Raw genomic sequence first — 15,789 nt, 5'->3', positions numbered from 1 at the left:
GGGGGTTTTCGCTTCCTCCCCACCATCGTTTGAGTCAGCCCTTTCTGCAGCGCGCTGGGAGCAAAAGCCTCCGCAAGCACCTCCGCGCGAAGCCACCGAGTTTCCCTTCGGTCCCATCCTGGACCGCACGAGGACCCGAGTGACCCTCGATGCTGCATCTGCATCCCTGCCCGGGAGTGCTCGGCGGGGGCCCCATCCCAAAGGGGCTCCCCTGGCTGGCGGAGGCAGCGATGGGGGGACAGGGAGCCGCTGGCCCCCAGCCAGCAGAGCATCTGGGCAAACGAGGAGCGGTGCTAACAAGCGCCGCAGCCTGGGTCCTGCGCGGCAGGGCTGTAGGAAAGGGCAGGGTGGGGCGAGCGCTGCTTTTTGGCTGTGGTGCTTCATGTGCTGTGTCAGCGCCGGGCTGCGGGGGCTGGACTCGCGCTCCTTCTCGGGGCTGCAAACCGAGGAGCATCGCACTCGCCACGAGCCCACGCTGCTGCCTGCTCTGAACTGCACGCTGCCGCTGAGCTGCATAGACGGGGGGAGAGATGGCCTCACTTTGCAGCCAAGGAATCAAACCCACTGCCCTGCACCCTGGGCCGCTCCGGGAGCCCCGGCTGGGGAGCCCACCGCCAGCACCGCGTGGGATACGGCTGCAGCACCCGGAGGCACCGCGTGCCCCTGCGCGACGGCACGGCGCAGGCGGACAAGACCTTGGGCCGTCCGTGTTGCAACACCTCCAGACACCCCCTCTCCCCAGGCTCGCCGGGTTGCAGCTGATAAACCCCGACCAGTGCTCCCAGTGCCCGGCTGCAGCGTGGATGTACCTGCCACGGGCTCAGCCCCTCTCCGTCCCCAGACAGCCACCGCCCCCTGCTCGGGGCCAGCTGGCAGGTGACGATGCTGGGGCTTTGTCTCTGGCCTATGATGTTGCCCGTGATTTATAGGTCATTTTACAGCAGCTGTAAAGAGGCTGTAAATTATAGGAGGGGCATAAATTAGCCACGGACCCCTTTACTGGCCATAAAGATCTAAGGCCCACCACAGCTGCCTTTGGAGCTGGCACCCCGGGAGCATTCCCGAGGACAGCCAGGGGTGTCTTCAGCCAGGCCAGCGGGGCCGCGCCGAGTTATTTAGCACACTCAAATAAATGGGCCCTTTTATTCCAGCGGGGCCGCGGAGCCGGCGGGTGACAGGTGGGGAGGGGCCAGTGCGATGGGGGCAGCCCGGGGCTCCCTGCCGAGCCCGGACCTTTCCCCCCTCGCTTTGTTGGGGAGAGAGGGCACTCTGACCCCCCGGGACACCCTCGGTGCCGGGACCCCCAGCCCAGCCCCAGCAGGGTTTGGTGGTCCAGCCCGCAGCGGGGCTGGGCGCAGGCGGGGATGCACGCAGCTCCTGCGGCTGCCCCGGCTGCCTGCCCCGGCTCGCAGCACGCGGGGGCTCTGTGGGGCAGCCCCACGTCCTCCTCTTAATGACACAGGGGCGGCTCCTCGTTCAGCTCCTGCAGCCGTGGCCGCTGCCTCCCGTGCCGCGCGCCCTCCGCACGAAGGCTCCGTGTGCGCCGAGTCCCCCCGAATTCCTCCGCTGGCCGCCCTGCCCCAGCGGCAGTTGGTGCCCTGTTCTTCTCCGGCGTGACCCTGGCGCACAAACAGCTTTGCAGCTCCTCGCCGACCCCTTAATTACATTATGTCTAACGAGAAGGATCAGGCGGAAGGGATTAAACTTTGAATCTGCTTCCGCGGTCCTGGCGCACAGGAGAGAAAAGCAGCTTTATCCATTCAAAACGGGAGTCATTTTTCACACCAGCTCCAATCCCAGCGCTTAATCTCCTTAGTTTACCCAGCCCGCTGTCCGCTTCGCACGCGGGCAGGGCAGGCAGGGCAGGCAGGATGGTCCCGGCACCAGTCTCGGGGTCTTTCCTTCCTTATCCAGCTTCGTAGCCTGCCGGACAGTGATGGAGGTGACAGGGCTGTGGCGGGGCGGGCAGGGGACTTCGCAACCCCTGCCCCGGCACTCGGCGCGCACGAGGGACCCTTTCAGAGCCTTCTCCTCCGCCTCTGCTTGCACCGTGCTGCGTGGTTGCCACCGGACAAAACAGCAGGTCTGGGGAATTTCTGAGAGTTGCCAGCGGCTCAGCGTTTCCTCCTGCCTGGGGCTGCAGCTGCTCGCCGCCTGGCCGGAGCACGGGAAGTACCAGTTTGGGAGGAAGCCCATTCCCAGGCGTTTCAGGAAAGAGCTTCCAAGCGTTGAGGTCCACACGCGCAGCACCAGCGGAGCTCCCGGTCCCCGGGGCCACCCGAAGCCCCGTGCGTGGGTGCAGGGTGAGCACCCTCGGCCGAGGAGGGACGGAGGCGGGCAGGGAGGGCTGCAGAGCTCGCACGGCTCCAGCAGGACCCAGCGCGTGGGGGCAATGCTGCAGCCGCGGCAGCTGCACCTCCGGCTGCCATGGGGGCGCGGGGACACGGGGACACGGGGATGGGGTTCGGGTGCCACCATCAATCCCAGTGTCTGGTCCTCATTTCGGCCCCTCTGTGGCTGTGCCAGGGCAGCTCGGGACACCGGCGGCTGGGCAGCCCCACGGCCAGGAGGCTGAGCCGGGAGGGGAGCAGTGGAATGGGTGACTCTGGAGAAGCAAAGCCCCCGGGCAGGACGGGCAGCCATGGGAACCGGGCTTGGCAGCCGCTGTCCCCACGTGCCCTGTCACCCAAGGTGGCCCGGCGTGCTGCAGAGCTGTGGCCACACGGCCCGGGGGTGCGTCCACAGGAAGGTTTGGGCCACTTGGCATCTGCAGGTTGTTACGTTATGCAAACAGGGAGATGATTGTCCAGGCTGGGAATCGCCCAGCTAGAGGGTGGGGACTGTTTTGCCCAGCGACTCAGTCAACCGGAGCGAGCCCCTCACGTGGGCACCCCTCCAGGCTCCTGGGCTAGCGATTTGCATGATTATTCAGCATTAATTTGCCTTTGTTACTGAACAGGGCATAGCCAGGGGTCACCGTTTCTGAAGGGCCGCGGTGCCGCAGCCCAGCACGCAGAGCTGCCAGAGACGAGGCCGCAGCGGGTCAGCAGCCGGGCTGACACCCCGCAGCAACGGGGTCACCCCTCACGTCACTCAGGCTGCCGCAGCCAGGGCGGTTTGCATTTTGAGAGGCTGGAGCATCACTTGCCTCCCCTACGTGCGGCCCAGCACACAGCCTGCGTCTCATCCGCTGCCCAAACTACCCAGGAAAGTGCCGGCTGGCCATGCAGGACCGCGCAGGGCTCCCTCCCGCCGGGCTTGCCCCGCTGTCGCCTCCACCGCATGCGGTGCACGCCACTACACGAGCCGATGGCTCGGCCACGGGCTCCCAGAGCCACCGAGCTCCCCCGGGAATTCGGGCAGGTGTTTCCATGTGGGTCCTTGCCACCACGGCGGCTCGGCCGTCACAGCCCCGCAGCGTGCCGGGGCGGGGGAACGAGTGCTTCAGGCTGGGCAGAGCCACGGACGGAGGGACGGTTTGCTGGGGTAAGGGCTGCTCAGAAGCAGGCTCTTGCAAGTCTCAGTTTAACGCTCGAGCTGAGATTTCCCAGCGCCGCGTTAGGCGTGGAGCCCTGTGGTAATTCCCTGGTGAACAAGGGAAAGCGCAGCCCGAGGACTTGGTGATGTTTGCAGGCTGCCTGGCAGACCCAGGTCCTCTGACGGGAGCAGACGCCCCTGGGCCAAGGGCCCCCCTCAACGTGCCAAATCCGACCCTGCGGCCGCCCGGCACGCTCTTCCTGCAAACGCCTGACCTTGAGGTCTCTCAGTAACAACAGGGAAAACCTCTGCCCCCCGGCACGGGCACGGGGCTCGGCTCTGCACAGAGAGACCCTTGTGCTCCATGGTGGTGCCTGGACCCAGCAGCAGCGGCTGCGGTGGTCACGCTCCCAGCGCGGGGACAAGGCTGCCGAGGGGGACAGACCGAGCCCCCCACCACGGGGGGCTGCCCCGGGCAGTGCGATCAGCTGGAGCTCAGCTCGGCGAAGCCGTCCCCAATAACGGCAGCGCAGGGAGCGGTGGGTGCAGCCACTGACCCCCCGGCCCGCAGCACAGCTGCCGTCCAGTGCTCGGCAGCAGTAAATCTGGGCTCGTTGCTGGAGACCCCAAGGAGAGCATCTGCAGCTTGTTTTCAGCGTGAACTCCTGTAAAAAGGGCACCGTGCCTATAAATCCATCACGGGGAAGCTTCCTGGAAGGCCGGTTCGGCTTCTGTTCCTCTAATTCCTCGTGCACAGAGCCCCTGCCACTGCCAGCGCGGAGGCAGGGCAAGCTGAAGGGGCTTTACACATCGCATCTCTGCAGCCCACCTGGCTGGGTCCCCCTTAGTGTCACCTTCCCAGGGCTCAGCAGCGGGGACAGGAGCTCCCACCCTTTGGGCACCAAACCCCTCTGCAACAGCTCCCCGTGAGCCAGCCAGAAGCCCCTGCCAGGGCCACCTTCTGAGCCAGGCTGTGCTCTGTGTCCTTTAGCACCAAACAGTTAAAAGAGGATTTGAAGCCTTCTTGGAAATCACAGCCCATCAGCAAAGAGAAGCGTAACTATTTTAAAGTCAAATATTGGCGGGTGAGCATACCAGAGGATGTGTTCTACCCCTGCAGATTAAGCTCAAAGGAATTAATCAATAACAGTCTAATTTAAGAAGCTTTTATGCACCTGTGCAGCTCTTGCTCTCTCTCTCTATACCACTTGCCTACCCCAGCACTGCAGGTGCTCTTATAAGCTGCTGCTCAGGGTAAGGCCCTGGGGAGGGCTGGTGATGGCTTCGTCTCTAGCCGGAGGGACCATTAAGCCATTCCCTTCCCCTGCCCACCCGGGGACCACTGGGGGTGCTGCAGGTGAGGCACGGGGGGCCGGGGCTGTGCCTCGGGGGTGCGGGAGCAGGCGTGCATCTTCTGCCGCCTCTGCCAAGGGGTTAACCCTGCTCCCGAGTTTACATTCCTGTGTGATGGGAAATGTGATCTGGCAGCCCGGCCGCAGGAAACCCAGCGATGGCAAGTCCCGTGGGAGCCCTCCCTGTCCCGGCTGGGATCCAGGGGCAGCCGGGTCTTGTCCCTTGCTGGCCGAGGGATGCCAGGTCCCTGCTGCAGGAGGGGTGGTGGGGTCAGAGGGACCTCTCTTGGGGCTGCCTTGGGGACCTTCCTCCCCCTTGGCTGGGAGCAAACCTCGGCTGCGTGGAGCCATGTGTTGCAGCCCTGCCTGGTGCCTTGGGCCGGTGAGGGTGGTGGGTCTGGGCAGGTCTCGGAGCCTGGAGAAGGTGATGGGGAGGATGGGCTGTTGCAGGGGATGGGGCTGCTCAGGGCAGGGTGAGCGAGGCAGGAAGGCTTTTGAAAGCAGGTGGTGAAAGAAATAAGCTGGAAAAAAACTAAATGTAATCACCAGGGTCTTCTTCTAGCTTAATGCTCTCCAGTGAGCAGGGACAGGGTGTTTCTCCTTGCTGGAGACACCCCTAGAAGAGTGCCTTTGGCCCCAGCCATGGCCCTCAGGTGCCCGTGGAGGTTTCCAGCGTCTGTGACCCCAAAGGAGCGTTTCCAACCCGTAGGCTTCTGCGCGGGGCCAGGCTGCAGCGGGGGAAGCAGCAGGGCTGCTGCAGGAGCAGCGGGAGCGTGTGACCCTGGCCGTGTGTGGCGTAGGGGGGCTTGATGGGGGCTCGGTGCTGGAGGAGGAGCGGCTGTGGTGGGGGAGGACAGGCACGCGCCGGTGCTGCTTGGGGAAGGCGCTCTGGGCAGAGTGTGCGTTGGTCCGATGGGAAGCCTGGCTCTGCTTTGGGGGCGATGCCCTCCAGGGAGGGATGGAGAAGCTTGGCTGTTTGCAGAAGCGGGGAAAGGGCAAGAGGAGCCCAGCGGTCGCAGATGGGAAGGCACGAGGAGCTGTTTGCAATCTGCAGGGGGTTAGAGAGTTTAGGGTCTGTCTGTGGTTTGCTTTGCCTTCCTCCTCCTCCTGTTTCCAGCATGTGGGAGGCATCTTCGTCCGGCCTCACCAGCAGCATCAGGCTCATGTGGGTTTGGAAAAGCAAGCGGGCACAGCTCTCTGCCCTGGTCTATAAATACAGCGGCTTCTCCAGGGCTGTCTAGACAGGAAGCAGCCTGCAAACTGGGAGAAAACTCCCCGCGTTAAAGGGGACCGGCAGCCGGTGCTGGGAGCCCAGGGAAAATCAGCTACCAAAATATTCAGATATGTCCAGGAAGCTCCTCTGAAAGGGGCCGTGGACCCTGGCAGCCCGGTTGCTGCCCGGCGGGGTGCCAGGCTGCCTGGATGCGGTGAGGTCCTGGCCCTGTATCAGCTGGGCAGGAGCTGCTGCCTGCAGCCCATGCCATGCCCCGCTGCCGTTGCAGGCAGTGCAGAGCTCCTCCTGTCCTCTGTGCCTGTGTCATCCTTCAGAGTGCAAAGACTCCCAAAAAACTTCCTTCTTTCCTTGTCTGGGAATGGGGAGAGCCCTACACCAAGCACTTCGCTTCCAAATCTGGGGGATCCAAGGCCCTGGATGAGGTGGAGGAGGATGGGGAGGCAGCATGGCCGTGCCGTGGACACCTCCATCCGTGCAGCAGCAACCACCCCCCTCCATCCCACTCTGGCCTTCCTCCCGCCCAGCCAGCCCCTCTGCCTCCCGTCCTTACACTGAGCTTTGCGAAGTAGCATGTGTGAAAGCAGCTCGAGTGAAGGATCCAGTGGATCCACTCCCTAATCGGAGCCTGGGAAACAACACAAGGACCCAACTGCTTGGGTCCTTTCTTCCAGGCTCTGAACCTGTCAGAGGTTGGTTTGCATTGCTTTCATTTTATAGCCTTGCAGGGGGAAAGTCCTCATCCCAGTTGTTTTGTTCCCGGCTGTGGCTTTTTTCACTATAAATATCCAAGCATTGCTTGAAAGAAAAAAAAAACAGCTCTAGGTAGTGGGAGAAAAATCATAGCCCATGGGTAATGACACATAATTACAGCCTTTCTCCTGATGAAAGGAGCTGCCATTGGGCTTCTAAATGACAGTGTGCAGAAAACGCTATTATCAGATTATCCAAGTGGCAGAATCTTTCCAGCAACAAGGAGGCAAAATGTGTCCGGCCCTGGGGAGGAAGAGCGGCCAGCACCATCCTCAGTCCCAGCCTGCATGGGAGTGCAAGAGCTGGAGAGGCAAATCCCGCAGCCGAACGGATCCCCGTGGCAGCCCAGGCTGTTTGCTGCCCCTGGAAACTTGCACCGATCCCACCAGCTCGAGGGGCCTGTTCCCGTGTCCCCGGTTCCCAGCACGGAGAGGGGCTGCAGCAGCCCCTGGGGGCTGGCACCCGGGCTGGGCTCTGCGGGTGCTGCTGCAGGGGTGCGATAAGGGAGCACGTCCCGGTGGGCTGGAGGAGATCTGCCCAAGTGATTTGTCTTTTGCTCTTTGCCTGTATCACTGTAAATGCTGTAAACTACAGGCATTTGTTGTCTGGAGCTTCCTCCTCCTGCTAAGGCAAGATAACAGCCAGAGGAGGTTGCTGTTATTACTCTGATTGACTTCTTCAGCACCTTTATCTACCCCTGCAGATCTTTTGGGCCTGATCCAAAGATATCAGGAGCCTTTTTCAGGATGGGGAGCTGAGGGGACAGGCAGTGCCCTGTCCCTGCCCAGGCTCTTGAGACAGCGGCTGTCCCAGGCAGACATCGGGATATCCTGATTTCACGTCACCAGGGCAGCTCAGCAGCCGCTGCCCACTGGAGAGCCCGGTCCCATCCCCCCTCGGGGAATGGACCGGGGGTTGAACTGCTCCGTGCCCAGATCTCTGAGCCTGCCTGGGTGTGTGGGTGCTTCCCCGGAGCCTGAGCAGCCTTGGGATGAGTAGAGCATCAGTGCAGCTAATGGGAAGTGCCGGATGTCCCCTGGGACAGCTTATTAAACATCACAGCCCTGCGAGAGAGCCCAGCTGGAACAGCGTGACATTCATACGCCAGCTCAGCTTCAGCGCAAGAGGGGCAATGTCAAACAAACGTAATTAATTTCCCCTGCAAATCAATCGGGGGCCAGAAGTCAAGCCCGCCTGGTACAGGAGATACACTGCAGTGAATAATCGTCCTCGCGGACGGGTGGTCCATGCCGTGCTTCCAAGGGCGTGCTGCTGGCCTCCGAGCAAATTAAAGAGCCTCCCTCGTGGGCTGAAGGCGAGGCAAGGCTGCAGGCCCTCTGCGATGGATTATCTGCCGCGGTCACTTACTGCGGGGCTGAACTGCCTGACAGAGCTGCCCAGGGCTCTTCCCCTGACGGTGACCCCGGGCTGGGTGAACCAGAGCCGGCAGCTCTCTCTTGGGCAACAGGTTTCTCAGATGGTTCAGTCCTTCGCCTGGTGGCTCTGGTAGCAGAGCGTGGGGAAGGCTGCAGCTTTGTGCCCAGCGTGCCCGAGGGGATGCAGAGCACCGAGCATCCTTTGCCCCCACCTCCCCTCTCCCCCTGCCCCAGGCAGCCCGGTGGCAGTCAGAGCCTGTCCTGCAGGGCCACCAGTCTGGGGACCGCCTGACTGCTGGCCTGGCTGCAAGCACAGCCGTGCAACCGTCTGCCCCGATTGTTGTCTGCAGACAATAAAATATCGTGTGATGTCTTAATGAGCTCCTCGGTATTTGACAATTGCAGGGTAGCAGAGCTCCCTGCCCTGGCTGGAGGGGCTGGACCCTGCCCGGCTCCCAGCGCCGGTTTCTCGGGGAGCAGTTGCTGCGAAGCAGCTCGGTGTGGGGGACGGGAGGAGCTGCCCTGCCCTGAGCGGGGGGGCTCTGTGGTGGACCCCGCTGGCCAGGACCCTCAGCCCTGTCTGCCCTGCGAGGGCATGTTGTGGGCAGGGGCAGCTGTGATTAAATCACAGCTCTCATCAGCTGTGATTTAAAACGAGATACCGCATTCATGTCAGGGAAGCGGAAAAAAAACCCCAAAAAGCTGGGCTCAGCCCCTTTGAAGGCAAGGCAGGATGGCTTTGGTGTCTTGCTCTCCCCGGGCTAAGCTTGCTCGATATGGCTCCTGCTCAGTCTCCCAAACGCTGCGTCTGTGGGCAGAGCCTGGTGTGACTCCGTGGGTGCCCTGAGCGTCTCTGGCCCTGGAGCTGGGTCTCTCCTCCGAGTGAGGTGATGCTCGGGCAGTTTGGCAGGCAGGGGCTTCTGAAGGATGCATTTCCCTTCATCACCATCAGAAGAGCAGCCAAGTAGCAGCGGATGGGGGATATTATGGTGCTGTTGAGATGCAACAAGGAAGGAAAAAGCCAATTTGGGTCGACACTGGTAGCAGAGAAACCTCCGAGCAAGGAGAGTGCTGGGGAGCCAGCCTGCAGCCCTGCAGCCAGCGCTCTGCCTGTGCCAAGGCTTTACCCCAGCACAGCAGCATCCAGAGACGCCGCTCCCGGGCAGGCGTGGTGTGGGCCGGGATGGGGCTGCGTGCGGCCACGGGTGCCGACCTGGCCTGGCCGGGCAGCCAAAGTCCAGCTGAGCACCGGCAGTGCCTGTAGCTGCAGCCGGAGCCACTAAGAACGCTTTATTGAGCTGGAGTGGAGAGGTGAGAGAGGGGGCTTCCTGTAGAAGGCAGCGCTTTGCTTCCAAAGCGTGCCTGGGAGCTGATGCTTTATCCCTGGTGTTGCTGATTTTTCACGTCACGTTTCCCTGGGAAAGCTGGTGTTTTGAGAGCTCCCCGCAGGGTCCTGCCGGCCGGTGGCAGGGTGGCCTGGCCGGCTGCTGCTGCTCGAGAGGGGCCCGACTTCTCTCTGAGGCAGCGTAGGCAAACCCCGTCCCTGCAGCCCGGCTGCCGACCGGCGAGCCGCTGGCCTTGGGGCAGCACGCTGAGTCGTTCTCTGTGACTCAGATGTTCCAGCTGAGGGGAAGCAGTTTGCCAAGGTCGGACAACGCACCTGGAAGACTCCGCAGAGCGCTGAGCGAGCCCTGCTGCCTGGCCGGGAGGGGAGAGCGGAGGAAAGGCGGTGGTCGTGTCTTGGGGATCAGGGGGGAGGACGGCACAGGCACAGCCTGCCCCCGGCGCTGGCTCCTGTCTGGGGACGGGCGTGGGTGTCCCGCCTGAACGCCAAGGCCAGGCTGCATCCCACGGCGCGCCCGTTAACATGAGCGCACGCTCGCGCACGCTCGGCGCGCACCGCGGCGGGGCCGGTGCACGTCCCGCTTGCGAGCGCCTGCGTGCACGTCCCGTGGGGAGCAGCGCCCGCGCACATGTGTGCTCTGCCTCTCGCGCTGGCTCGAAGCCACAAGCCAGCCAGCTGCCTGCAAGGAGCCCCGCACCCTGATGTGCTCTGGCCTTTTCAGGGAGAGATGGAGCTGACAAAGTCTTTGTCAGTCGGATCTGTCAGGGAAAGCTCTTTGTTCTTCAGCATTTGCTCTTGCCTCCCCCTCTCCAAACCTAAACTAGATGCATCTGCTTTTGTTTTCTAAATGCAGAATTAGGGACTGAAAAGAGCCCCTTTGTAGTGGGGAGGAGGGGAGAGCTGCAGATCTTTAACTGGGAACGCAAGGTCAGGGGGGAGCAGCTCTATTGTGCTGGGACTCTCCTCCTCCAGCTCAGCCCTTTCTGTGCCCCCTCTTCACACTCCGGTTCCCACTAGAACCACTCTGGAGACACAGGGAAACCCGCCTGGGCGGGTGAGGGAGGACGGGCTGCTCCCCCGGCCCCGCTCCAGGGGCTGCTGTGCCGGTGCCCGTCGGCATCACCACTGCTGTTCCCGTGCCCAGCCGCGGGGATGGCGTGGGTTCGCCCCGTGGTGGGCTTTGCTGCCTCGTGATGCCGCAGCTGGGAGCCGGTGTGCGGAGGTGGGCGGCAGAGGAAGGGCACCCGTGGCCTTGGGCTGGCGAGCGGAGACAGGGGTGGGCAGCCTGACAGCGCTGAGCGCGCAGACGTGCGCGCGTGGAGCCCGGAGGGTGCGCGTGCGTGCAGGTACGTGAGACCCTACGCAGGGATGCAGATGGACGGTGCGTGTCTGGGTCCCTGCAGGCAGGGCAGGAGGGGGTGCGTGTGCCAGCAGGAACATCCCCTGCACCCTGCCCCACGCTGTGGGAGGAAGGAGGGCTTGCAGGGAGGCTGTGAAAGCCGCAGGCTCTGGGAGCAGAGTCCCTGGGGAGCTGCTCCCCAAGTGCCTTTGTTCCTCTGCAGCCAAGACAAAACCCTGCAAGCCCTGGCCTCGCAAGCCTCTTTCTTTCTCTGGCTCTCTTCTGTGTCCGGGCAGCTCCACAGTGTCCGCCCCCTTCCCAGCCACCTCCCTGCCACCCTCCCAAGGAGGTGGATGACCCAGACACAGCCGCCAGCCCAGAGCAGGACCACATGTGGAGGCAGGGTCCGGACAATGGCTGCACACCAGCCATCCCAAGGCCAGGAGCCCCTCTGCTGCGATGCAGACCTTCCCCCGAGATGCAGAGGAGACACCTCCCCACGGTGTCCATGCCAGCCTGCCGTGGGCCTTTACCACCTCCTGTCTTTCAGCAGCAGCTGGTTCACTCTCCCAGACAGAAAGAATTACCTTGTAATTGAGAGCCTGCTGCTCCCACATTAGGAGCGATGCCCACCAGCAGCACAGGAAAACCCCCAGGCTCAGCAGCGCTCTTCGGAGGAGACAGCGGTGTGACCAGAGAGCAGGGGAGCCGGAGCGGGACAGCACGATCCCTGTTTAGCTTCCTTGGCCTGGCCTGGACGCAGCGTTCCCACGGGAGCAAGCTGCCCCAGCCCTGCTGCCTGTAGGGTTTGAGGTGGGATTTGCTAAACCAGTGTAAAGCCCAGGATGGGTGCTCCAATTTCCACAGCAGAGCACCAGGCAGTACCCGACGGCACGGTAAACCTCCCTGGCTGAGCTGAACCTGCGCGTTTGACGCTGCTCCCCACCGGCTGGTGCTCGCAGGCCGTCCCGGGGTTTGCCTGACACACGGTAAGTTGTTCAGCTGTTGTGGTAACTGAGACTTACTTTAATTTTTTCTTAATCCTGTTCTTGATTAACTGCAGCTAAACTGAAACAAGCCTAGGTTCATGTGAAATTAGCATCTGCATCGCCTCGAAATTGCATCACCAATGCAAATGCACGTGTGGAAGAGCCCAGCACATCACCCTGCCCGCCCCCCCCCGTCCAGGAGAAGGGCCATGGGCTGGCAGGGGCTGGTGCTGCCCGCTGCTGCCGAGGCACAGTCCCCAGCCCTCTGCCCATCCCCGCAAGTACAGGCAGGCAGGGATCTCCAGCTTGGTCCTTGGGGCATTGTTGCTCCTCAGTCTCAGCAGCCTGGGCAGTCCCTCATCCACTCTGGGGGAGCGTTGTCTCCCTGTCCATCCTGGGGGACCTGCTCATGCTCCGCTTATGCCACCAGATGGTGACAGCTCATGGTCACTCCTGTGCTGAGCCCCGATGCGATGCTGAGGCCAGGGAGGCAGCCAAATCCTTGAGCCTCCCAGGAGCAGGGGATGGTTTCCCCCATTTTCTGCCGTTTGCAAACACCTTTACTTATAAGGGCCCAAGGCCTTGTGTCCCGTTGATGCAGTCAAGCAGAAAACTATCCCCAAGGAACAGCGGCAGCAGAGGTATGAGCCCGTCCCCTTTCCATCACGAGGGTGCGATCCCGTAAGGTCCGTTTCAGGGCCAACATTAATAAGTCTGGGACAAAAGCTCAGCGGGAGGCACGGCCGCTCTGGAGGAGAGCGGGGTCGGGAGCTGCCGTGCAGGGCAGCTCCCCCAGCTCGTGTGGGTGCCCAGCCAGAGCCCCAGCAGCCTTGCTAGCAGGGCAACCTTCCGCACAAAGTGGCCTGGCTCCCGGCTGTTGGGCAATGAGGGGAGAGGAAAGCAGGGCGGGGGGTGAGCGGCTGCCCGGGCCACCCCAAAGGTGCATGGGGTGAGTTGTGCTTGTGGGGGGCTGGGGTCACCTCTGCTGCCCTGCTGTCATCAAAGCTCTCCCCCTGTTCAGCTTGCCGGGCGAATAGCATCCCGGCAGGTGTGTTACCTTCCCCCTTCTCCCTGTCCGCACATCTGTCATCCTGGAAAGAACATATTCAGTGGGGCTTGGCATGGCAAGCTGAACAGTTGCCTGAGCCAGCAAGAGGCTGCTCCTGAAGATGGATGCCCGGCATTTGGTTCAAATATAGCTCTGGTGATTGACAGGGCTAATTCAGCCTGTCCTCTTCCCTGTTATAACTTAATCACTTACACATTGCCTCGCACAGGTCTTTCACTGCCAGCCGGAGATGTCTTCATTCTGGGATGCCCTGACTTGGAGCCTGACTCAGGGCTGCTCCCGTACTTGTGCTTCCTGCACGGAGGCTGAGCCGCCCTGCGCCATCTGTGCTACCCTGGCTTTGGGGGAGCTTGTCTGAGCTGCACAAACGGGGGCTCTGCGGGGTGGGCTCCCACGGGGGAGAGTACAGAAGACAGGCTGGGTTCGCTGGCCTGGCAATATCTCGCCTTGCCCTCTGGCTCGGGGACCCAGCGTGGTCCCAGCTGAGACTGAGCAGAAGGCACATGTGCTGCTGTGCACGCAGAGAGTTTTTGGGGTGCTCTGCATTCGAGCTGCCGCGTTCCTGCTCCAAACCTCGGTGAAAGGTTGCCCGATGGTCACAGCTGGGAAGGGGCAGGGACTGCAGCAGAGGTGGCTCGTGGATGGCTCCCGGGGAGGATTTGGGTCTGGCAACCCTTTAAAAATCTGCTCCCAGAAAGTGGGTGCCGCGGGGCCTTGCTTTGCAGCAGGGCGAGGCGGGGGGCTCCGGGCTGCCCGTGGGCTGCTGCCCGTGGGCTGGGGGCGGGCAGGGACAACAGCGGGGTGCGGGCGGTGCCTTCGCCCCTGCCTGCGCCACGGGGCCGAGGCTTCCCCGGCGGGACCGGGAGCGCGGAGGCGGGCATCCCGCCGCGGCACGGCCGGCGCCTGCTACGCGCGGCCTGGGCTGCTTTCGGGGCGACGACGGCCCGCACAACCCAGCGGGGACCCCCGGGACCCCGCTGGCGGGAGGCTGCCGGGAGCGCAGCCCGGGGGGCGGCCCGGCGGCGACTACAAGCCCCATCAGGCCGCTGAGGAGGAGGAGGAGGGTGGGAGGAAGGCAGGCGGGGGAGGAGCCGGGAGGAGGCGGCGGGGCGGTGCGGGAGCGGCTCAGTCCGGCGGCGGCGGGCGCACGGCGGGGACGCGGCGGCGCGGGCAGCGGCAACGGCAGCGGCGGCCGTCGGGGCGGCCGCGCCTCCGGGAGCGCCTCCCGCCGCCACCTCGGGGTCGGGGCCGGCCCCGCCATGGGGCGGCCGCTGTGAGCGCGGCGGCGGCGGGGCTGCGCCTCTCGCCCCGGCCGGGGCTCCCCTCCATTGTTCCCGGGAGCGGCGGGCACCGCGCCGCCGCCGCCGCCCGCGGGGCTCCGGTGAGTACCGCCGCCGCGCTCCGGCCGGGGCTGCCCGGCACCGGGACCGGGACCGGCTCCGCGGAGGGGAGCGGGACCGCGGGGCAGCGCTTTGTGCTCCGCGCGGCTGGCGGCGGGGGCCCGATCCGGGACCTGCGGCCACCCCGGTCCCGCGGGGATCCGCCGCGGCCGGAGCCCCGCCGTGCGCCCGTCGCCCGTGCCGGCTTGACGGCGGCCCCGGCTGGCGGGCACCAGGGGGGCTCCGGTTCGCGGGCGCCGGGGGGGTGTGGGCGCTGGAGGTTTGCGGACACCGGGGGGGGGGGCCGTTTGCGGGCGCTGGGGGCTTGCGGGTCCGGTGTGCGTGTGCCGGGGGCCCCGGTTTGCAGCCGCTCCGCGGCCGGAGCCGCTGGGCGGGCGGCAGTTTTGAAACGCGGCGGGTCCGAGCCCGTCCTCCGGGCCGAGCCGAGGCTGGAAACCGCCCCGCAGGTCCGGCCCCGCGGCGGGCCGGGGCCCGAGAGCCCGCCCGGTGCGGGGCAGCCCGGCCGGGGGGCTGGGGGCTGCTTCCCGCGTTGCTGCCCGGCCCCTGTGCCCTAAAGTTGCTCCGCGGGAGCCCCGCGGCTTCCAGAAGAGGATGGAACAGGAGCTGGCTTCGGTTTTGTTTAAGGTTCGGGGTCCTGGGGCGTTGCGGTGGTCACGGAGGACGGAGGTGCTCGGAATAACGCGCTCCTAGAGTTTGTGCTTCCCTTTGTGTTTGCGAGCTGCCCGCGGGGAGGTGGGAGGCTGCCCGAGCCCCTTCATCCAAACTCTGGGAATCGCTCTTGTTTGTACATGGCGAAAGCGCAGGGAGCGCGGCGCGGCGGCCGACGAGGCGTGCGGTATCCAGTTATCTGCTGGGCCGATGCCCGCAGCCCTCGGCACCGGGGTGGGTTTTGGGTGGCGTTTTTGGTTGTGGCGTTTGTGATTTTTGCTGTTGGGGCCGTGAGCCGCGGTCGCAGCCAGCTGGCCTGGTGCGAGGAAGGAGCAGAGCGCGTCGGTGTTCAGGTTACACCGAGGAGCACTGAAGCCGCCTCGCGATTCCTTCTCTGCCCGGATTGTTGAGTTACTGCCCCGTGTCTTGAGTGTCACGGCTGGCTGGTGCAGCTTCCTTCCCGTCAATGTTTAAACCTTAACCGTGTGGTTCGCCCAACAGCTTGCATTAATAAAACAGACGGGCTCGGAGGCTGCTGGTCTGCCAGGGTCCCAGCCAGAGTGAAATTGGGATTTGCGTTCTTGCGGAGGCGGTGATTTGCTCTGGCTGGAGATCTCTGGGTGCTGACCAGCTGGATGCGAGCGTGCGTGCAGAGGAGTGGGGCGCGGGGGGCAGCCACCCTGCCCGGCCCCGGGGATGCTGCAGGAGCGCGGCCCCCGCAGACCGCTCTGGCTAGCAGCCATTTTCCCCACACAGGAGCACTTCCTCCCTTAATCTCTGTGGTGGCTGGCATGCACTGTTGCCTTTTCG

At 64.0% G+C, this 15,789-nt stretch overlaps 1 protein-coding gene across 8 annotated transcripts in view; it reads left to right on the top strand.

Annotated features, from left to right (window-relative positions):
• Positions 1–14,056: 14,056 nt before the first annotated feature.
• Positions 14,057–15,789, top strand: part of FGFR1 (fibroblast growth factor receptor 1) — a 31,078-nt gene continuing 29,345 nt past the window's right edge. For 6 of the 8 annotated variants that reach the window (XM_072846012.1, XM_072846009.1, XM_072846011.1 and 3 more), the window contains exon 1: positions 14,058–14,312. The gene's annotated coding sequence lies outside the window, so the exon portion shown is untranslated. Of the gene's footprint in view, positions 14,313–15,789 lie in introns of all 8 variants that reach the window. The other 2 variants (XM_072846014.1, XM_072846013.1) reach the window with 2 other exon arrangements.

The sequence above is a fragment of the Ciconia boyciana genome, chromosome 25, assembly GCF_034638445.1.
Source record: "Ciconia boyciana chromosome 25, ASM3463844v1, whole genome shotgun sequence".
Lineage (NCBI taxonomy): Eukaryota > Metazoa > Chordata > Aves > Ciconiiformes > Ciconiidae > Ciconia > Ciconia boyciana.
The sequence above is the reverse complement of the archived record's forward strand: the minus strand, read 5'-3'. Positions and strand labels throughout refer to the sequence as shown.